This window comes from Mytilus galloprovincialis, chromosome 4, assembly GCF_965363235.1.
Source record: "Mytilus galloprovincialis chromosome 4, xbMytGall1.hap1.1, whole genome shotgun sequence".
Classification (NCBI taxonomy): Eukaryota; Metazoa; Mollusca; class Bivalvia; order Mytilida; family Mytilidae; genus Mytilus; species Mytilus galloprovincialis.
The window spans coordinates 81155788-81181107 of NC_134841.1; the positions used below are offsets into that span (position 1 = coordinate 81155788).

A 25320-nucleotide genomic window follows, 5' to 3' on the forward strand; every position below is an offset into this window, starting at 1 on the left:
AAAGGTGTTATGTGAGCACAAACCTCACCGGTGACCTATTTTCACCATATGTCGTAAGAATTAGACACATTTGATATTTTTGCACATGTTAAGGTGTTTCTCATGTTATATTTTTGTTTTGTTTTTGAATTAAACAACTTTCAATAAACAAGATAACATACCAAGTTTTAGTGTATAAGATCCAGAATTCGTCTTATTACCATAGCAACTAATAAACATCAGAACTACGACAAAAAAAAAGAACATTCATTGTTCAAATTGTTTGACAATAAACTATGACAAAATATACACTTAAAATGCAGAACTGCTTCGAAAATAAACATATCACTGCCTAATTACCATATTGCGTGTTGCCATATTTGATATTGAAATTCGATAATGTGAAATATATAATTTCCATAGATTTGTGAACCTCCTTTAAAATACACTTCTGTGAACGTCAATAAAAATATTTATTTGATAAGAGTACCATATGGCACCTCTATTTTAAGAAGTATTACATTTTATTTCATTGGTTGCCGTATGGAACTCTTACCAGTTATTATGTTCCAGAACAAAAACGAGGGATTATCCAGCACAAAAGAGAATCGCACAGAACTTAGTCTTACTTATTTTACAAAAAAAGAGGAGAAAAATTCACAGGAAGCAATAAAAAAAACAATCCTACAGGTATCAGTCAAGGAAACAAAGATCGGAATCGTTTCTTTATTTTGACCTCAAGCATGACTGGGAAGCCATAAGTTGTCGGGAATGTGTCAAAGAAACAACAATCCGACCATAGAACAGACAACAGCAGAAGGTCACCAACAAGTCTTCAATGCAGCGAGAAATTCCCGGGAGGCGTCCTTCAGCTGGCCCACAAACACATATATATACTAGTTCAAATTATACATAAGAAACTAAAATTAAAAATAATACAAGACTAACATAGGCCTGATTTGGGATAGGCGCAAAAAATGCGGCGGGGTTAAACATGTTTATGAGATCTCAACCCTCCCTCTATACCTCTAGCCAATGTAGAAAAGTAAACGCATTTCTGGTTTAGAAAATTTTGATATTGTTTATTCTACAACATAGTTAGGTTTCTAAACCATGAGCGAAAGTTAACCATCATATATTGTTTCCGAATTATTATAAAAATGTTTGTGGACATTAAAATTGAGAATGGAAATGGGGAATGTGCCAAAGAGACAACAACCCGACCATAGAAAAAAACAACAGCAGAAGGTCACCAACAGGTCTTCAATGTAGCGAGAAATTCCCGCACCCGGAGGCGTCCTTCAGCTTGCCCCTAAACAAATATATACTAGTTCAGTGATAATGAACGCCATACTAATTTCCAAATTGTACACAAGAAACTAAAATTAAAATAATACAAGACTAACAAAGGCCAGAGGCTCCTGACTTGGGACAGGCGCAAAAATGCGGCGGGGTTAAACATGTTTGTGAGATCTCAACCCTCACCCTATACCTCTAGCCAATGTAGAAAAGTAAACGCATAACAATACGCACATTAAAATTCAGTTCAAGAGAAGTCCGAGTCTGATGTCAGAAGATGTAACCAAAGAAAATAAACAAAATGACAATAATACATCAATAACAGACTACTAGCAGTTAACTGACATGCCAGTTCCAGACTTCAATTAAACTGACTGAAAGATTATGATTTCATCATATGAATATCAGGCACAATCCTTCCCGTTAGGGGTTTAGTATCATACCATCATAACATATATGAGAAGAACATTGTCCAGATTAAAAATTTTCTAGAGGTATGAAAGTCACGTGACAAATAAGTGTGCAAAAGAAGGACGAAAGATACCAGAGGGACAGTCAAACTCATAAATCGAAATTAAACTGACAACGCCATGGCTAAAAATGAAAAGGACAAACAGACAAACAACAGTACACATGACACAACATAGAAAACTAAAGAATAAACAACACGAACCCCAACAAAAAATAGGGGTGATCTCAAGTGCTCCGGAAGGGTAAGCAGATCCTGCTCCACATGTGGCATTCGTCGTGTTGCTTATGAGATAACAAATCCGGTGAATAGTCTAATTCGGTAGGTCACATTTTTGAAAGGGAAGGATTGTAGTTACGACGTAAGGAACATATCCGATATCATTTGTGAAACGGTTATTCCATAACGGTCAACCAACTCGTGATGGCGTCCGTAAAATTTACGAAGAGATGATTTCAACTTCACCATTTGGAACTCTTGATTCAATAGCTTCCTTGTGAGCAACAACCCTCTACCAAGAAAATCATGATAGGAAATGCAAGCACTCGAATATCGTATCAATTGGGAGATATATACACCGTATGCAGGTGCTGCTGGAATGTTGCTACTTAGAAATTGAAAGTTCACAATTGGAAAGCTGAAATCATCTCTTTTGTCGTAAAGTTTTGTTTTCAATCGACCCTCATTGTCAAGTTCTAGATGTAAGTCAAGATATGAGGCAGACTTAACTGTATTTGTTGTATCCTTTATCTCCAGTTCAATGGGATAGATGCGTTCGACATAGTCACCAAATTTTAAATTATTTAGTGAAAGAACATCATCTATAGAGCGGAAAGTAGAGTTAAAGGATATTGCTAACTTCTTATCTTTCTTCCTAAGAAGTTCCTGTATGTAGTCAGCCTCATGATAATAAAGAAACAAGTCGGCAAGAAGAGGGGCACAATTCGTTCCCATTGGAATGCCGATAGTCTGTTGAAAAACACGTCCTCCGAACGTAACAAATATGTTGTCAATCAAGAAATCAAGCATCTTGACAATGTCAGTTTCAGAGAATTTTTTGTTTGAATCAGAGTGATCCTTTACAAAGTATGATTTATCCCTTCCTAAGACAAGATACTTGTATCTTCGTTGGCCATTCTTTTTTATGAAACAAAGCAATACCAACTCTTTCAATTTGTCTTTTAGTGAGGAATGTGGAAAACTTGTATAAAGTGTAGAAAAGTCAAATGATTTCATACTATTACAAGAGGAAAGAGAGTTAGATTGTATGTACTCTAAAAGATCTTTGGAATTTTTAAGTATCCACATCTGATTCACGCCACCTCTAGAATAGGCAGTTTCACAATAACTTTGAAGCCCGTCTTTGATTGCTGATAGAATAGATGTTAATAATTTAGAAAGAGGTTTCGTGGAGCACTTGGAAGACCCAGAAATATACTGTTGTTTGTAAGGACACTTATGCAGTTTAGGTATCCAATACAGTGATGGAAGATCCAGTTCATCATCTGTGGTTGAAATTCCAAAGGAACATAGAACAGACCTATGATTATCCAGGATTTCCTCTTTGGTAAGTGTCGTGTTGGGTTTCCAAGTGAATTGTCAATACCTAATTCGTTTATCAAGCAGTTAATGTAATGAGATTTACACATAAACACGATGTTGTTTGGGGCTTTATCTGCTTTATCAATAGGCTATTTTGATTAGGATGGCAAAAAACCTTATAAATACAACATTCTTTACCAACAGATAAATAACGCACCATTTTGAAATGAAATTTAATTGAGTGCAAATCAAAACTAAAAAAAATAAGAACTAATCTTTACCAAAAGATAAATAAACACACTTCTTAGAAGCAAAATTTCATTGAGTGCAACTTCACAAAACGACTTCCATCTTTACCAAAAAATAACATAACCCTATTTTACATCTAACATTTCACTAAGAGCAATATCGGGGCATTAAGCGTAAAACCTTACCTTTTTCTTTGTTTGATTATGCACTCAAACTCTTCTTAAGAAACTATGACAAACGAAACAGGTGAACGATACGCATGCGGCTGTAGCAAAAAAAGGGTTAAACCAAAATACCAGAATCTAAAACTTCATGAACAGATCACAATGTCTTTAATTATGAGATTTGAAATATTTTTTAAGAAACATGAAGTGATTTTGAAATTCCTTATTGTTAGCAATCAGTTTCAGAGGTATACCACCAAAATAGACAACATTTCTTTTTTCATCTCATCTTTATTCGTACACATGTAGTTCAACGAATAAGATAACCAGAAAACATACTGAAGTTGCTTGTAGATTGGCTGTGGATGTGCCTCTCTCCTCGTCCTTGCCTGATGTATACTTTGTCGCCTTTCTTAAGTTCTAATATCATATTAAGAGTTCCCATATTATGACCAGAATCTCCAGGATAAATAGCTACTGTCTGTGTGTTATTTTTCCATAGGAAGACACGAAGGGTTTTACTATATGGTGTCATTACGGTGCATGCGAACTGGTATACACCTGCTATTGGAGCCGTGTAAACACCAGTACTGGGATGATAATCATTATTGATGTTCTTCCAAACTTTGTTAAATTTGACAATTTGGCCAGCTCCCAGGGTCTTCGGATCAGTTAAGGAAGCCGCAAAGGCTGAAAATTTCTCCTCGTGTTCTCTCATCCCTGTAACGAAAAATGTGATTTTGGAATTCAAAGTACATGTGGATTTGTTATAATTCTTCTATGTTGGAGTAGCTTAAATAAATGTTTTAAATACATTTCTTTACGATAAAAATGGTAAAAATATTTTTGTATAATTTTGCATTTAAATAGAAATGAATCGTAAAAAGATTAAATTATCCGGCGACGAAGTGTTTCGAAGAGAACAGATTAAAATGCAATATCCAAGATATTATTATAAAATTATAAAATGTGTGGGTGTGTGTGTGTGTGTGTGTTCGTATTTATTTCACGCACATATTAATGTAAGTACTTACGAGGGTAGATAGTTACAAAGAATGGACTAACTAATTTAAATTAAAGAATTACGCATACATCTCACAACAGTAAATGAAATGATTGTATCACACATTTCAAATTACTTTGATTCGCCATACATGTATATACAGTCTGTACAAGAGTAAAATACATGTCATCTGTTTTAAATATTGTATTATGTTGTGCCTGTAATTTTCAGTAAAATGAAGTTCTAGATAAAATTAATACAAAACTACCTTGCCCTGTTCCTTTTATCTTCGTGAACATACTACGAAGTTCTTCATAATTGGCGTTTTCTATTTAACAAATAAACAAATGAATGAATATATATATCAACATAATTTAAAAAAAATGTGTAGCAGTGCAAGTATAATAAGGTCGATATCTTGCACGAATTCAGATATTCATTCTAATTGTATTTACAGTTTATCTAGAATCGGAAATATTTAACGCGACAGTGGTTTACCGAGTCGGATAGTCAGATCTTGTCAATTGATTAATAAAGAGACAAATTAAGGTAACAAAAAAAAACCTCAAGGAATTGAATGAACTGTACCGGGTGAGTGTCTCCTGCTATGCCTCTACTTTCTTGTTGTGTGAACATGCACGAGCGTAAAGAATTACGACATACGACAGGGTGGAAGTGTATGTTAATGCTGAGATATCTCTTATTATAAATGGTGGTACGTAGTCACTGGACTCCTCAAAATAAATACACGTTTACACAGAGATACCAAAAACGCAACGAACATCACATAGTCAGGTACAAGCTCAAAATGTAATGGAGTTCAAAAGATTTTAAGTGTGGACAAACATCTTCGGTTACATATTTTCACCATAAGGCATAAAAGTCAAACGCATTTGATATTATTTTAAAGTGTATACTATTTGTTTTTTTTATTTTGTTGGTTTTGAATTAAATAACTTTCAATAAACAAGATAACATACCAAGTTTTAGTGTATAAGATCCTTTCTACAACAAAACAAACAGCATTCATGATGCACATTGTTTGACAATCAACTATGTTAACATCAATGCAAAACAACTTAAAAACAAATAAATAAGTGCCTAATTACCATATTGCATATCATCATATTTGATAAAAAAAATCGATAAGGTAAAATATATATTATTTCCATACATTTTTAACACTCCGTTCGAAAAAAAACCAACACATTTTTGTGCAAGTCAGTAGAATTTGTTTATGCTTTTCCGTCTAAGTAAATTTTGCATTTAGTTTTTGAGCTGTATAAAAAAAAACGTATAGGTATCATGGTATCTGGTTTAATCAACTCAAAATTTAGGAACCCCTTCACAATCGTCAGCATACTTCATAAAAGCTTTTTACTTTTGAACGCCGAACTTGAAGCATCATTAATTTATGATACACTAAAATTCATTTCAAAGTAGAAACTTGAATTCATGCTTCAAGTCATTTATATTCCTAGTGCTTACTGAAAATTGATAAATTCCATCCTGTAAAGCGAACAAAGTTCTTTGATAACACCATAAATATTCAGTTTTGCTTCTTTCAGTTTAAAATATTTTCCAATTTGAAAAATACACTAGTCACACATTTTCAAAAAACGTCTCCTGAATTTGGCACAACTAACTTTCACATTTGCAGGCAATTTTCAATAATGCATAAAATAACAATGTAATATAAAGAAATGCAAATCAGTTTAATGTTCAGAGCATTTCTAGTATAAGAGAAACTTTCGACTAGCAGCGTTGCTGATCGATGATACAATGTTTAAAATAACTTTGTAAGAATAATGCACCTATAGGGGCCTCATTTTGTATACCTTACAATTTATGTATGTTATATAATTAACAACAATGCAAATATAGATCACAATAGAAATTGAAATTAGAATTACTTCATTTAGAATATAAGTTTGCTGAAAGTCCCAAATGAACGTTGATCTGTGGTTTCTTATAGCAAAATTTCAAGTTCTCGACCATAAATATGCTTGAAATCGTATTTCTTGTTAACATGCAAACCGATGCCATCATGAATAATTATTGTAAGTAGTTGTTTTACGAAAACTTCGATATTACTTTGTTTAAAGTTCCACACATATATCTATAAAATACTAATAATCCACAATTCGTATTTAATTCACAGAAACGTGAAAATTAGATAAACTATATCTGTTCACATCGTTGTTACTATAAGGCAAAATACGTCATTTAGACGACATATACAGCAAACTAAATAAAAGCCGATCTCACATCGCACCATTTCTTCTGATATATTACTGGGGTGTGAAGTTCGTGACATTTCTTAACACATTGAAATACTTCCTTTGGAACTATTGGTCAAATCTTCAAAATTTTAATCAGTTTGATGTAAAATGCCGGTGCCAATGCATACTGCTGCGTGTTTGCTTTTCTACATTGGCTAGAGGTATAGGAAAGAAACATGTTTAACCCCGCCCGCACGTTTGTGCCTGTCCAACGTCAGGAGCCTCTGACTTTTGTTAGTCTTGTATGATTTTTAACTTTAGTTATTTATATATTTCAATGTTTAGTATGACGTCCTTTATAACTAGTTCACATTTTTGTTAAGGGACCAGCTGAAGCACGCCTTCAGGTGCGTGATTTTGCCGCTGTGATGAAGACTCATTGGTTGCCTTCGGCTGTTTTCTGCTGTTTGGTCGTGTTGTTGTGTCTTTGACACGTTCCCCATTTCCTTTCTCAATTTTTTAATTAAGCTCCGTTTAGATATTGGTATGCCACCGACTTCAATATAAAACATAATAAGTATAAAGTACTTTTACCACACATAACTATATGTCCAGGTTTTTATTATTAAATGTAGTATTTGTAGAAAATGCAAGTATTTTCGCCTTTAGAGGAAAACGGAAGCGATGCGTGATCATTTTTATCAGAATGCAAAAAACTAATACAATCTAAAACAAACAAATCTAATTTATTTTAAAATTTGAAATACTCTTAACGCAAATAGTAAGCGTATTTAAAATATAATTTACAATCATGACAAGATTGTAGGTTTTTTTCTCATTATTATAAGTATACCAAAAGGGTAATTTTAAACAACAATTTTATAGTGATATAATATTATTCTTTAACTATTATAAATGACCATTCCACCTCAATATCTTCCCTACCAGGGTTATTCAAAACGATTTGCACTGCCGTTAAGTGTATAACAGCTTTATAGTTTTATATTGAGCTCCTTACTATAGCATCACGTTTTAAAAAAAACGACCTTATCATAAGTCCATAAATGTCTTTCATGAAAGAAATTTCGATAGTAATTGAATTGTTATCTGCATAATAGACCAGAAGAATATTTTGGACTACAATATTACCAAAGTTCAACATGTTTAGGTTCTTAAATCATCTTTCATGTCCATTACTTAATTTTGTTAAAAGATGGGAACATTTGTCCAAATATGAAGATTCTCAAAATTTTAATCCAAACCTTGTCGACATCACTTTGTAGCGCAGTATAATGTTTTACTGCCTAGATAATCATGAAAAAGTGATATCACATAAATCAACATATTAGTAAGACTCAAACTTTTTCTGATTAAATTCGACCCAATGAAAACATTTGTTTATCGCTTATACCAATTATATAAAGGTCTGTAGTAAAGTTGATATTGGAAACCGTACATGTATGTATTACTAATTAATTTATCTTAATTCCTTTAGATACAGAAACTATCAGCGTAGTGTTATATGCTGTTGTCTTCCACCATTGCACAGAAAGTGTACCTATTCCAAGCCGACCAGAATTGAGTGATCGCCTGAGACATCCCTGCTACAGCGAAGAAGCAATAAAATATGATATAGATGACCAATCTGAGGAAGAGATATCACTGTCACGACAAGAGAAAAATGACATTCTTAGAATGGAAGTGTATGAAGCCGAACGAGTGGCAGACATGTTTATTTTGATGACAGGTAGAGACGCTTGTTCGAATTTGCGCTTTAATAGAACATTCTATCGAGCTAAATTAGTGCGGTCACGACAGGTAAGTCTTTAGGTCAAGACTGTCAGCATGTGCAGTTTATTTATTTAGTCATAAATTGTTTAAATATATTTTTCCTTTGTGTGTGTCCTTTCAAAATCTATATTTCTGATACATACCCTCACGACACTTACCAAAGAGGAAATGCCTGGTTAATCATAGGTCTATTCTATGTTCCTTTAGAATTTCAACCAAAGACAAAGAACTGGATCTTCCAACACTGTAATGGATATCTAAACTACATAAATGTCTTTACAAACAACGGTATATTGATGGGTCTTCTAAGTGCTCCAAGAAACCTCTTTCTAAATTATTAACATCTATTTTATCAGCAATCAAAGCCGGGCTTCAAGGTTATTGTGAAACTGCCGATTCTAGAGGTGGCGTAATCATATCTAGATACTAAAAGAATCCAAAGATCTTTTAGAGTACATACAAAGTAAGAGTGTTTCATCTTGCAATGGTATTAAAACATTTGACTTTCCTATCTACACTTTACACAAGTATTCCCCATTCCAAACTAAAATGCAAATTGAAAGAGTTGGTATTGCTTTGTTTCATAAAAACGAATGGCAAACGTAGATACAAGTAACCTGTCTCAGAGAGGAATAAATCCTACATTGTAAAGAATCACTTTGATTCGAACAAAAAAATATCTGAAACTGACATTATCAAGATGCTTGATTTCTTGATTGACAACATATTGTTTACGTTTGGAGAACGTGTTTTTCATCAGACCATCGGAATTTCAATGAGAACCAATTGTGCCCCTCTTCTTGCCGACTTGTGTCTTTATAATTACGAGGCTGACTTCATACAGGAACTTCTTAAGACGAAAGATAAGAAATTAAATTTTACTTTCCGCTACATACTAGTAGATGATGTTCTCTAACTAAATAATTTTAGTGACTATGTTGAACAAATCTATCCCATCGAACTAGAGATAAAGGATACTACAGATACAGTTAAGTCTGCCTCATATCTTAACTTACATCTAGAAATTGACAATTAGGGTCAGTTGAAAACAAAACTTTACAACAAAAGAGATGATTTCAGCATCCCAATTGTAAACTTTCAATTTCTATGTAGCAACATTCCAACAGAACCTACATACGGAGTATATATCTCTCAATTGATACAATATTCACTGACTTGTATTTCCTATCATGATTTCCTTGATAGAGAGTTGCTGCTAACAAGGAAGTTTCAAGTGGTGAAGTAGAAATCATCCCTTCGTAAAATTTACGGACGCCATCCCGAGTTGGTTGACCATTATGGAATAACCGTTTCACAGATGATATCGAATATGTTCCTTATGTCGTAATTACAATCCCCTTTCCTTTTCACGAATGTGACCTTTCACACAGGTTTGTAATAACATAAGCAACACGACGGTTGCCACATGTAGAGCAGGATCTGCCTATCCTTCCGGAGCATCTGAGATCACCCCGCGTTTTGGTGGGATTCTTGTTGCTTAGTTTTTTAGTTTTCTATGTTGTGTCTTGTGTACTATTATTTGTCTGTTTGTCTTTTTTTCTTTTTTAGCCATGGCGTTGTCAGTTTGTTTTAGATCTATGAATTTGACTGTCCCTTTGGTATCTTTCGCCCCTCCTATAGAATTCAAGAGCTTTTGAGTATAGAATCTGGTCTTCACAGCATTATATCAAAAATACAATTCTTTTTTTTTCAGCGTATTTATAGTTGCAGAGGATATCAGGCAATTATTCGCTTTAACTTGACATTGTTCGACTCGACAAAATCACAAAATAATACAACCGTAAGTATTCATAAAGTTTTAAGGAATTTACAAAAATGTATAACACTGTATTATTTGAGATATAAAAAAAATAAAGAAGTTTAGAAACTTTATAACTTTTCTGGAAATGTTGAAATTATTTGAGAAATGTAAACCAAAAGATATCCATATAATAGGCGTCATTTGAATGACATAATTCATAAAAATTAGACCAAACGCAGGCTTTTGTGTCTGTTTTAATAATGAAAACATCTGTTTTATCCATATCGAAACAGATTCAAGCTTCTCAAGAAATATAAAAATGTTGTCATTTCAAAAAATGTTTCAAAGATTGTAAGTTAGTTGACTGTATATATTCAAATGAATTTGAAATTTAAAAAAAAATAAGAAATATACAAAATGTATAGACTGAACTTTAATGTTCCCATTGTGAAATTTCCAATTATGTGTACAACCGGTCAAACGCTCCTGCTTGGATAATCAAGCAACCATTATTGTTTTGAGGGTTACTATACTTACAAGGAAGTTATCGCAGCAAGGGTTACCAGCGGCAAAGTTGAAGTGATCAAGTCAAAAGTTTTATGGACGCAATCATGAAATCATGGGCGATCGTTAAGGAATATTTTTGTAGAATACATTTCCGTCTTTTTATCATTGGACTTTCGAATTAATTTCGATTTGCCCCTTGATATCACATATCTCTTTTTATACAATATGATGTTGTATCGACAAATGTAAAGATACTCTATTTAAATCTTTTAATATAGATATTTAATAAAAAGAGAGTAGTGTATAACAATTTGAAGGGGTAATATATTCCTGAAACTATAATTCCATTAGTCTACTAGTATTTCATCGTAAGTGATAATCTTGCCGTGACGCAACTATATTTCCTTTTTACCAGTTTTACAATAAGTCTTTATTGGTTCTATCAATTGTCATGTTTTACAGCGGAAAGAGAGGTAATTCATGTAGGTTTTTATTTATTTTATTCGTGTTAGAGGCAAAGAATGGGATGTATATATTTGTCACTGAGAACCAGGACTTGTGTATCTGATCAATGTTGTAGTAATCAGTTTGATTTCTGCCTACAAAATAATACATTAAATGCTTTATATCACACTTCTATTTTTTTAAAGAAGTTTTCTCCTTAAAAGAGGGACGAAAAATACCAGAAGAATAGTCAAACTCATAGATAGAAAATAAACTGACAACGCCACGGCTAAAAATAAAAAGACAAACACACAAATAGTACAGATGACACAGCATAGAAAACTAAAAGCTAAGCAACACAAACCCCACCAAAAACTGGGGGTGATCTCAGGTGCTCCGGAAGGGTAAACAGATCCTGCTCCACATGTAACACCCGTCGTGTTACTTATGTTATTACAAATCCGGTAAATAGTCTTATTCGGTAGGTCACATTCGTGAAAAGGAAAGGGTATTGTAGTTACAACATAAGGACATTACGACATTAAAATATTATTTCGGTGGCCGAATAATCTAAGAAGTCCATCAAATGTATCAGTAGCCTGTCAATACTGAGGTTATGAGTTTGTTTTTCGTTTATTGCTTCTAGCATAAACCAAGGTGTTGGATTTCTCTTTTGAATTGTTTCAAAGTTTTCATTCAGGGCTTTCCATTTCAGCTTACTATATGGTAAGCATTTTCCCTTTTAACTATCTAATACCGTATAGTGACATATACTAGTTATTTACATCGCTGTCCTTTACACTGAAATGGATAGTTTTCTCATTGACCGTCATACCACATCATCTTATTCCTTGTGATAAAGAAACAGCAACTAACCAATCCGACGTCTAACATTTAGACTCGGTGTTATTTGCTATTTGCACGTTCCAAGATGGATTGTTCAATGTTAATTATTATTCTTTTTGTCTTTAACCTTGTGGTATTAGATTATACATTCATGGACTATATTTTATTGTTCATGAAATATATATTTTCATTTGTTCACGGTCTCATAAATTTAATTTTGTTTATATTTTCCTTGTTTTCTTGTCAAGTATAACTTTTTTACCCTTTTACATTATCTTCTGTTTCTTAAGTCATCAATCTTTTTTTACAGGTCCTTCTGTAATTATTATAATATTGCTAATATCATACCCAAATATTTACACTGACTTAACGTTTAATATTCATAGTCGCCTGTTGTTGCACAGTATGTCTGCTAGTAAAAAACAATACCAGTCAGGTAAATTTAAATGTCTTCGATTCCTGTTCTTCATGCTTTATGTTATCAATTTGTTGACAAATGAGTTGACTACATGATTTTATGATTGAATGAATGTTTATCTGATTTCAAAGTGTTGATGACACGGAAGGTAGTTTTATGAAAATGTTGTCACATATTAAACATGTAACCTTAACCTACTTTTAAAATGTTACAACGATAAATCATAAATGTTTTAAACAAGTACTTACTTTTTAGAATAGGTTAACGCGAATAATTAGTTGTGCACTAACAAAGATTTGTTGACTTGTGTATAGAAATAATGGTCACCTGCATGCACTTCTGTCCAATATTAAATTCCATGCTAAAGAGAGGAATCATCCACTGGTTGTACCGTTAATACAATTACACAGCTATGTCTGGTCATTTTCAAAAAGTGTACACTTTGAATAATTTATGAAAAAAAAATGAAAAATGCTATAATTGATTATTGTAGCCCTAAATAGCGGCTAACTAACATTATCATTTCAAGTTGTTTAATGAGTTTAATCATTAGAAATAATATGGGTTATTAATAATAAATTGGAAGATTGCCTTTACCTGATTTGACTGAAATGTTTTGTTTTGAACGTTCTACAAATTCAGATTCGATTATCCAACTATTTTTTAAGGGTGACAGGCTTTATGTGAACAAAATGTTCTTGTACTTAAATCATTAACCTAATTCGATAACTTATTTTTATCATACAAGTTATAGAAATACAGGGGAATTGGTATTTCATCCATGAGTTCAAATTCTTTTTTCTACCTTTTTACTGCGAGCGTTTAAGTATTGCTGTTTAGCATTATTAATGCGAATTCTCCCAAAATTACGAAAAATAAGTAGTTATTGTAATTTAATAGAAAACTTTGATTAACTATTACAGATGAACTGGAAGTGTTTGTTTTTATAGAAAAAAACATTTTTTAAACAGTGCCCATGTACGTCTTTATCTAACACCTGAAGTCCTGTGGGAAGATATAGTTATCAAAAGTACCAGGCTTATAATTTGATACGCCAGGCGCGCGTTTCGTCTGTATAAGACTCGTCAGTGACGCTCAGATCAAAATAGTTAAAAAGCCAAACTAGTATAAAGTTGAGGACCAAAAATTCCAAAACATTGTGCCAAATACGACCAAGGTAACCTAAGGGAAGTCAGCTGTTGTCAATTTTATATTCGATTTTATTGATATGTTTTTCTTCTTTTCAGGACGTGATACTCAGTAATTATGCGAATAAAACCATACTAGCTATTTTGTTTATCGAAAATGAAATTTGGCTTGAAGAGGATGCTGCGTTTTCGGATATTCTACACCGAATTCGATACAAACTTTATAATATATTATGTGTATTGCATAGGAATGGAACAATTACAAATGAAGACAAATTTTATCATAAAAATGTAAGAGATGGATACATCAATGGGATTCTCCAACACTCCAGAAATTACGAACGGAGTATTTTTATAATGGCTGCTATACAAAAAATGTTGCAAAGCTTTTATACAAGTCTGCAATGATTTTGAATTTTAATGACGTTAGTTTGTTTTGCTGTATGTATCATTAGCTGGTTAAACCAGTTACAAAATGAGTATTTATTTGTCCATAAGAAATTATTTTAGCTTTGAATACAAATGTCTTTTTCTTTCATTCTTTGTGTATTTTGTTCAAAATATCTTTATAATGCCACTTTCAGCACTCACTCTTTTTGTTATTATATCAGCCAGTGCTTAATAGAAGATGAATCCGAGGAAGCCGACCAGAAACACCAAACTATTGCATGGCAACTGGCATTTTTAGTCAATTGTGATCGGAGTCAAACGCATCTGCCAAGTGTTGGATTCCAACTCAAAATCTACGTGTTTACGGAGATCTCTGTAGATAAACTCTTTCGAAATTGCAGTGCTATTAAATTCTCGAAGTCTGTTTTATTGCTTTTTATAGACTATTTTTGTCCTGTCATCGAAAAAAAGGTATTATTAAAAACTCGTGTATTGCTGTGGGAAATTCAAATAAAGGATATAATATGTAAAATGTACCACTTGCTGGTGGATAAAAACGCTTTGTTCTTAATGATGTACACATCTGGGTGACCCAAAAATTTCTAAATTAAACTTTTTCCTTATATGGACTGTTGGGGTAATATATCTGTAGGAATTAATTGACGAGAACAAAATCATACTCATACTGTGGTGCACATCATTTTTCGTCACGGCCGTTCAAAAGTATCTCATTTAATGGTTTTCCCACTTTTCATCAATGTTTATCAATTTGTGTGCTATTAGAAAGAGAAAATTCACAGTTTCACAATTTAACGTTTTTTCATACTTTCACTAAAGATTAAGTGGACCAATCTGAATAAATTTAACTTCTAAAAAATATAATAGGTCCGTGTTAATATTAGAATAGTTTTATAAAATTATGCAAGCAGTCAATTTTGTCAATTTTAGGGGGTTTTTCTCGTTGTTTTTTTAAACATATATTTTCAACATATTTATTATAAATGATTTAAAAAATATATATCGCTGAATTTTGAAAAGAAAAAAAACCTGATATTTGATGTACACATTTTATGTTTGTATGACAAAACAGATATTAACTTATTTATTGTTAATGTGGTTGACTGGGTGTGATTACACTTGAATATTTCAACATAAATTAAAATTGTTATTTAGTATATACCCAAATATCATTCTTAGCTAAAATTGGATGAAGTCAAATCATGTTAAAAATCTATCAAAACACAGGGAACATGTTTTGTAAATTGTCACATAGATAAATGTACATAAAAGTATTCTTTAATATAATATAATGGACATTCAATATAAAGAGCCAATCGGAAAAGATTTCCTCAATCTTATCTATGTTTTTTATAAGTTCCTTATGTATTAACATATTCATAAACAGGGCAAAAGGGCAAGAAAAACTGTATCGAGCAAAATAAGCAAATTGGCTTTCCGTGCGATTCTTGCGCGATCGATGACATGTTTTAGTTTTTTTGTGGTACTTGTGCATTGATCAATCTATAAGAAGGAATCAAATTTATTTATCACCAATTGTATACCTTATTGCGCAGTACCGATTGAAGACATTATCTCCATCAGCAATTAACGCATGTAAATTAAACAATATATACTATTATAAAAGACATGTATTCAACATTAAATGTACCAAATTGTGAACAAAAGTAGTAAAATTACAAAGCAAAACACAGCTGCTAACCAATTTTTCAAAACGGTTTTGTGTCCTCAATGAGAAAATTTGTGTGTACTTGTTTATAAATTTTAATGATAATCCGGTGCCGAATTAAGTTAAAAAATTCTGATCAATTTCTGCATATATACGGATTTGTAATTTCAGCTTTCCCATGGCCTAATATTTACAATCTAGTACAACTTGTTCCCATTTGTTATTTACTTAAGGTAAAACACCTATTAGGAATATTAAACATTTGCATTTCCCAGAGTCATTATCAAGAACTTACTTGTCGTTTAAAATAAACTTTGTACACGTTATGCATAGACTTTGTGCACTTTATGCATAGACTTTCTGATTGAAATTTTACTATGGGGAATGCGAATTAATTTCTAAAAATTCTGAAATTAAATGCGCATTTAGCAAAAAACTCATGTGGAATATATATGTGCCGCACTCTCGCGTTGTTCACTAACATGTTATACAAGCATAATGAAAATATGCCGTTCAACTTCACATCACAGGCCCATTGTGTTTCTGTAATACCTTTTAGGAAAATTTTGATAGCGAAAAACAAGCACATTTAAATTTAAAAAAAATATGCTTCGTTTACGAATAATTAATATATAAATAGTTATCATAAAAAGAAGAAATCGCACGATCAATGAAAGCGATAATGACAAATTTTATTTTAAATACACGTTATAATATTTCTATTGGTTTACACGAAGCCCTCTTAATTAAGGGAACCAAAAGTATTCATAACCAAAGTACATATTGAAATCCGTGAAGCAATATTAGAAAACTTGCATCTGCATTCATGAAATTTAAGGGCTGTTATATCTGGTCAGAAAAGACATTTTTAAATTTTCATCAGAAAAGGCAAAATTCAGATTGTCTGTCATAAATCTGACACAAATTGATAAATTCTGTACAGGGATTGTTATTAAATTTCTCAGTTTACGAAAGTTCTCCAAAAACTACTTTATACATCGTTTCATGTTTTCCATAATAATTGTAAACATGTTTTAAAAAGTTTTGACTAGTCACTATGTATTTGTAATGTTTGATAAATTTACCAGGTTCAACCCATAATCTATACACAAGAAAATGCCTGTTTCAAGTCAGGAATATGACAGTTTTATCCCTTCGTTTGATGTGTTTGAGCTTTTGATTTTGCCATTTGGTTAACTTTCCGGTTTGAATTTTCCTTTGTGTGATTTTACGTTTTACACGGATAACGGAGTGCATCTATTCTGTAATATCAACTTGCTTTTAATAACTTGATAGTATGTTTATACTTTCTGAATGCCGTTTATATAAGGCATTTCGACTTTTCAAATGACCCCGGAGTTCAGAACATGACAAAAAGTAAATTAAAACAGGGTAAATCCATATAAACCATTATCAATCATCGGAAAGAGTGAAAAAACAACAATCATACTTCTGATCTGGAGCAGACATTTTCCGATAAAAGAGAGAAAAAAAACATGGTTTGCATTATAGCTAGCTTAATCTGCCTCTTGTACCATCGAAATCTTCTTGAAAACTGGCATTCCTAGTCAATAACGATCGGAGTCAAACGCACAAGTCACAGGAGATACCAACTCACAAACAATTCGACCATCGAGGTCCCTAATAGAGATTGAAAGAAATATTGAAAAATGGTGTATAGTTAAATATATTAATGGGAAATATGCCGTACATCTTTATTATAAATTACATAATGTCTTACAAATAATGGAGCGATGATATAAAACTAAATGTTTAAATTCTGATTAGAAATGATAATTTGCTTATATTTGATAACCATGTAATACATAAGGATGTTTTATAGCAAAGGTATACTTTCCATGTGAGTCCTTGAAAACTTAACTTTTATTTTCCAAGTGAATAGAACTATGGATAAACTTTGAATGTGATCGTATTAAATGTAATGTTCTAAGTGTTGTTTGTATTAAGTTAAATCATAGAATTATCCTAGCATGTTATTATGGCTTGTTAGATTGATTCATGTGTTGTTTATAGTACCCTCAAAACAGCAACGCAATTCTTAAATTCTTTTCATTGCTCTAAAAAAAATTCTCGTCAAGGTATCGAATTAATAAAGGCAACACTATTTTACCGAGGTTCAAAGTTCAAAAATAGATTGAGAGAACACCAATCCGGGTTACAAACTAAAACCGAGGGTAACACATCAACTATAAGAGGAAAACAAACAAACAACAGAGACACTGACTTGAGAGAAAAAAACCGCTAACATACATAGAAACTAAATTTGTTATTCAGGACTTCGTGTATTGCTATACGTGTCTCTTCTGTCAATTTATTTGAGTATGTATGGTTACATTGTGAATATTGCAACATAAATTGAAATGATATTCAATATAACCAAAAGTAATACTTAGCTTTGATAAAAATACGAGGAATTGGATGAGGTATTCTCATATGAAAAATTATCATTATACAGTGAACACGTTTCGTAAATTGTCAGCCAGTCGACTGCTTATTTACAAACAAAAAAGGGATGTTGATGTAAGAGCCTACACAAACGCTCTACACTTATACACATCGGATATAGAAATTACCTTAATTGTCTAAATCAGAATCGAAATAATTGATGTAAGCTATACGTTAATGTAGTTTTAAGGCCATACGATACAGTTTTGATCCCGTATTCAAATTTTGATGAAAATTTACATATAGGCTATTTTTTATACCTGATTAAATCAAATATGTAATAAAAATATACCTTCATGTGCTACTTTTTTTAGTAAAATGAGATCGAAATTTCAGATATTTACTAAACATAAGTTTTTCCTTTATACTGAAATACATGACTTTTATGTTTTAAAAGATAAACACAAGCTGCTTTTATAAAATTATTTGTAATTTCTGTTTAATATAATTGGCCTATAAATTTATATATTTGATTTTTACAAATAACTCATATTTATCAAATTTTCATGAATGTAGAACAAAAACGTCATTTTTCAAATTAAAAAAAAAAAATTGGTACAAATAATCCTCATACGTAATCAAACCAAATGTCATTTTAAAAAGAGGGATCCATGAACTCGTTTAAAAGTTAAATCAGTTTGAATGATAAAAATCAGTCGAAAATGTGTCTTTTCCTGACATGTCACAGTTTGACGTCGTGAAAATAACATTTTACGTTAACAACGTCATTACCTTCCCTGTAACTGTATAGTATGCCCTTAAAATTAGTAAGTATTATATTCGTGATTATTTTTTCCCGAGCGATAGCGAAAACTACGATTAAGTATAGCTTGCATCAACTATTTCTGAAGTGTTTGAGCTATCTTTTATAAATATTTGGTTATTTGCGTTTTATTGTTTATCTATCGATCTCGATCGGTCGATCAAGATGTTCACAAACTGTTCTCTTTTGAATACATTCTGCCATCATAAATTTGAAATCGCAAAGAAGGACCGGTTAGTTGACAAATGGCAACATATTGGGAAGTGGAATAGAAATTACAGTGTCTCCATTTTTCTTTATCTTTTTAATTTGTTGTCTTATTTCACCACTGATTGTTCTGGTTTTTTTTTTGTTTTTTTTTTTTTATATTTAAATTATTTAAGTAATAGTACAGGTAAATATTGCTTATCAGAAATCGAACTGCACACCTTTGTACTTGGAAAGTATGAAAGTGAAACAAATATAGATTTCATATGTTAAATAATACAGGATCTCAGAATAATTTCATTAGACAAATTTATAAAAAAAAACTACACTATTTTATTTGTGCAAAAGCCAATTAACTGATCAGATAACACAATAAAGAAGATAACTCTTTCTTGAAGCTGATTATGAGCAAATGAGATTGTGTAATCGAAGGTCATGCAACAATATATGACCTGGTTACTTGTAGCAATTAAAACCATTAATAAACAACGTGACATCCTGAACACTGTTCATGTTCGCAAAAATAAAAAAAAGTAGAGGGATGAAGAAAACAATCCCGAGTAAAACAATCTATTCCGAAATAGATTTCTCTAAACTAATTTCTTTAATCTCTGAATACAATGATAATGCATAAACACAACACACAAGATATCTAGAATTATTACTGTCCTGAACCATATGAGGTATCCGCACAATGCACCAATCTATCATGTGAATATAACAGAGACTAGCAAAGAACTACATTCAATTTCAAGTTTACCAAAAAAGAAAGAAAGCAGTGGAACCAAAACAAAACCACTAACGATATGTCTGAAATATCTTATTTCAAAAGTGTTTTTTTTTTTTTTTTTTTTACCTCAATGAGATAATTTTGTGTAAGCTGGTTCTCGACTTACTTAATTTTATACTTCATTTATAGTTTGAGTGTAGCGTAAATACAAGCAGATTCCAGTATAATTTTGCGTGTACTTGTTTCAAATATATACCGGTACCGAATCAAGGGACAACGACCTGAAATGGATTATTAAAAATGCAGACCATAAAAAGGAAAGTCTTCTCAATTAAAATTAATTATTAAATATAAATCTTCCAAATCGTGTCAGGAAATCTTGTCTACTCCTTTAATGTCTAATTAATTTTCTCGTACATGCGGATTTGTAATAAAGTTTTTCCATGGCCTAAATATTTACAATCAAGAACAATAAGTATTCCCTTGTTATTTTCTTCAGGTAAAACACCTATACTGAACATTAACTATTTGCATTTATCGGAGTCACTATCAGGAACTTATTTAATCATTTAAATTTGTTTTGTACACTTTATACAAAGATTTTTTCAATAAAATGGTACTAAGGGTAAAGCTAACTAGTTTCTAATTTCTGAACAAATGTGTATAATTTAGCAACATATGAAGTATATTTGCAGCGTTCCCGCGTTGACTAGTGTGTTATATGTGCGTAGTATGATGTCGATTCAAGTGAGCATGATATTATAAGTTATTTCGTTCACTACTGACTCTCTACAAATCCATAGAGGGATAGTTAATCCCTAGGGGAGGCCCAATTGCAGATGGATTTTACTCAACCTCTATGGTTCTTTAGTGGGTTAGAAGAGAAGCGTTTAACGAAGTTTTATAATACACTGGACTTTTCCTGTCGCGTTTTGTAGAAAAAAATGAAATATAAAAATACAATCTACTACCCACATAAGGATCTACAAGGGGTCAATACACGAATGCATTTAATCAATGACAGCGTCATCATTTTCTGGCAGGGCGTATGTTTTGTTTTCCTAGAATAACGTTTTATAAAATTTGATAGGGCAAAACGCCCAGTTGTAAATACAAAATGAATGATATAATAAAAATCATTGAAAATTATACCGTCTAACATTTAAGTTTAAGAATTTTAAATCCCCAGTCCCACTAGAGCACGATCGCACCACGCGGTATGAGCGGCATGAAAATGTAAATTTTCGTTGCTGTCACGATGCTACTTCGTCCTCTCTACGCTTCTACAAAGATCCCGCTACGATTATACCACGTTCTCACCGCGCTTATTCTGCTACCTCACTACGCTTATTAAGATCTTTCTACGCTCTTTACGTTCTTACTACGACCATACCACGAGTTATTCGATTGAAACACGATCTTACTGCGATTGTAACACGTTCTTACCACGATTATACTACGTTCATAGCGCGATCTTACTACGTTCTCATCAATAACGTCAACATCGTGTTCCATATCAATGCAGTTCAATTCCTTCTATTTCTGATTAAATCGTAGATTTCTCGGAAACAATGAAGTCATGCCGCCAAAATCTACCAGAACACGTGGGCATGGTGGTGGAAGTTGATGTAGAGGCAGAGGGAGCAAAGTAACGAATCATGATCAAGCAGAGATGTCAGACCGACCAATCCAACATAAAAGGCATGGATTACCTTAGATGTATTTGGCAACACTTTTAGGAATTTTGGATTTCAATGCTCTTCAACTTTGTACTTTATTTGGCTTTTTAAACTTTTTTGGATTCGAGCGTCACTGACAAAACGCGCGTCTGGCGTATATATAAAATTTAGTCTGGGATCTATGAGGAGTTTATTTACAACCACTGGGTCGATGCCACTGCTGGTGGAGATTTATTTCCCCGAGGGTATCATAAGCCCAGTAGTCAGCACTTTTTGTGCTGACATGAATTATCATTGATATTGTTATATCTAGAAATTAACTGTTTACAAAATTTTGAATTTTTTGAAATACTAAGGTTTTTCTACCTCAGGCATAGATTACCTTAGATGTATTTGGCAACACTTTTAGGAATTTTGGATCTCAATGCTCCTCAACTTCGTACTTTATTTGGCTTTTAAAACTTTTTTGGATTCGAGCGTCACTGATGAGTCTTTTGTAGACGAAACGCGCGTCTGGCGTATATATAAAATTTAGTCCTGGTATCTATGATGTCGAGTTTATTAACATCCTATTGCTTGTCCATAAAGCTCAATGACGATATTTTTAGTGAACGATAGCAGAGATGACATAGATGTATCAATATATATAGGAAGATGTGGTACGAGTGCTAATGAGACAACTCTCCATTCAAGTAACAATTTATAAAAGTAAACCATTATAGGCTAAGGTCCGGCCTTCAACACGGATTCTTGGCTCACATCAATCAGCACGCTATAAAGGACCCAAATTATTACTAGTGTTAAACCATTTAAACGGGAAAACCAACGGTTTAATCTATATAAAAACGAGAATCATGGTTGAGCTGTTAGAGCAAATGGATAATTACATTCAAACAAACACAATCTAGGGAGCTTTTTCATATATTTTATGTGAAAATGACAATGAGAATGATGGTCGTAGTGTGAACGTAGTCATTTCGTAAGAAGAGCGTGATTAGGACGAAAAGGGCGTGCTAGAATCGTACTATGGTCGTGAACAGCGTGGTATAGTCGTAGTGGAAGCGTAGTTGGGTCGCAGTGAGAACGTGATGGTCGTAGTGAGGTCGTGATAACGTCGCTGTGCGATCGTAGCGCAGTCTCTTCGAATAGAATCACGCTTTCGCTACGATTGTACAGCAACCTTTGCGATCTTACTACGATATTAGTGCGCTCTCACTACGCTTCTACTACGACCTGATTTCGCCACGACCGCACCATGATTGTTTTGAACATGTTCAAAGTTGGCCACGCTCTTCACGATCTTGAAGACCTCACCACGACCGTGATACGACATTACTGCGATCTACACGATCGCACTATGATCATCAAAATTTGCATTTGTTTCACAGATCGTAGTGCGATCGTGGCCTAGTGGGACTGGGGTATTAGAGTTCAACTGCAAAATTCGTAAAATTGGAATTCAAAATCTAAATGTTGCGTTTAATAAAAATGCTTATCGTATTTTGCTGAACTTGCATCGTCAATAAAAGCAGCAACGACCAGATTGTTTATCAAGCATGTGTGGTTGTCTCTTTTAGACATTCCTCGTTTCCATTATCAATTATATGATCAAAATGTGTATGATCAAATATAACAGGGATCATTTCTCTCAATGACACAAAAGTGCATTATGAAATCATTAAGTAAAATAATGCATTTATGAAACTTTAGGGCTGTGATATCTCGTTTAAAAAACACCCTTTTTAAATTCCGGTACCCTATCAATCAACAGTTTACTCATCGTTATTAGTACATCCCATGCCATCACGAAAAGCAAGATTCAGATTTTCACTCTTAGTTCTGACAAAAATAATTGAGTAAGACATCTGCATTGGAATTGTCATAAAATTCCCCGTTTTGCAAATGTTGTTTAAAAATAACTTTATACATCGATCGTACATAACAATTTCTTGGAAATAAGGTGTTTTTCATGTTTTTCATGATAACTAGAAATAAATAGAATATTAAGAAGGTGACTGGCTACTTTGTATTTCTAATATTTTATACCACAGTTAAAGGAAATTGCTTTTCTTCTATGTAAATTTGATTTTAATCTCTTTGTCGTCTGCTTATACTTTCGTAATGGCGTTAATGGTTAAGCATTTATACCTTTCTCACAAAAATGGCGGATAAAACCTTGATTGATAGCAATCCGCAAACTTGTAAGATAATTGTTTATACTTTTATTCTTTTTAAAAACAAATGGGTAAGCTAATCAAAGTGAAACAATAAATATCCAGTATGTAATTCCAGTACACATAAACGTAAACATCTTTAGTTTCATAAAGATTAATTGACTTTTGTATAGAAATATTATAACTAGCTAAAGTGAGGTATATCTATCAGTTTGTGAGGGATAATTAGACACTCATAACGTCCTGTCATTTAAAAAATATATTTGTTAATAGTTATCAAAGTTACCAGGGGCCGTGTCAACGAAGCTGTCCTAGGACTAAGACATGTCTTAAGATGGTCTTAGGACACGTCTTAGTCCTAAGTCGGGTAAACGAAAGTCTCCTAAAATAAGATATGTCCTAAATTTGGTCCTAAAGTTAGGATATACAATTAGGTGTCTTAGGATAGTCCTAAAGGTTACATCGTCCTAAAACGTAATAAAAACAACAAATATGGCATAAACTCAATACTAAAAATACTAATACTATATTAAACTATCATTAGATAAAATTGATAAAAAAAAATATTGTTTAATGTTTGTTAAAGATTTAATTGTATTATATTAAATTATTTCGTGCTGCCTTTTTTGAAGCCTAAACAATACTATCATCATAAGCAACATATTTTAAATATTTCAAATATGGGAAAAAGTTTTCTTCTTTTTTACCTAATCCTGATTCGATACATGTAATGAAATCGAGTGGATCTAAGGACAAAACTAGTTTATGTACTAAAATTGCAGCACGAATATCACAAAGTTTTGTGACCATTTACTTTTGTTTTCGTATTAAATTCATTTATATCTTTTATCATATTTAAATAACGTATTTATTAGTATTCCGTAAAAACATTAACTTTTATTTTGCGTTTATTGTTTTCTATATAAGCGTCACCCTCCCTCTCTTTACATATAGCTTCTAAAATACAATTCAATCTATGCCATACAAATCTCTACATATATTTTCAACGAAATAAATGTGTTAGGATGGTCCTAGGACCATCGTAGTTAGGACTGTCCTAAGACAGCTTTGTTTTACATCCTAAGACATGTCTCAGACACGTCCTAAGACCATCCTAAATAATGTCCTAAGACCTATCTTAGGACATGTCCTATGATACTTTCATTGACACGGCCCCTGGCTTATAATATAAATTATACGCATGTTATTTTATCATGTCATGGTATCACGGTTGCTGTTTGGAAGTCTTAAAAAAAAATTATCCGCATATAATCGAAGGGCCATAGTTTTAAGGCTAAACCTTAAAGTTAAATTCACTTCGAAATATTTTGAAAATATTAATTTGTATTAAAAAGAAAGTATTAGACAATAATTCTTAACT

The 25320-nt window shown here is 32.4% G+C and overlaps 2 long non-coding RNA genes across 2 annotated transcripts; one reads left to right on the top strand and one right to left on the bottom strand.

Moving 5' to 3' along the window:
- Nucleotides 1-3853: 3853 nt before the first annotated feature.
- On the bottom strand, nucleotides 3854-5712 carry LOC143070789 (uncharacterized). The gene is made up of 3 exons (XR_012976706.1): nucleotides 5686-5712; nucleotides 4974-5033; nucleotides 3854-4422 (listed from the first exon to the last, which is right to left on the bottom strand). It is a non-coding gene; the product is annotated as an uncharacterized LOC143070789 (long non-coding RNA).
- A 2864-nt stretch (nucleotides 5713-8576) lies between these two features.
- On the top strand, nucleotides 8577-14641 carry LOC143070790 (uncharacterized). Its single transcript, XR_012976707.1, has 3 exons — nucleotides 8577-8745; nucleotides 10433-10519; nucleotides 13943-14641. It is a non-coding gene; the product is annotated as an uncharacterized LOC143070790 (long non-coding RNA).
- The last annotated feature ends 10679 nt before the right edge of the window (nucleotides 14642-25320 follow it).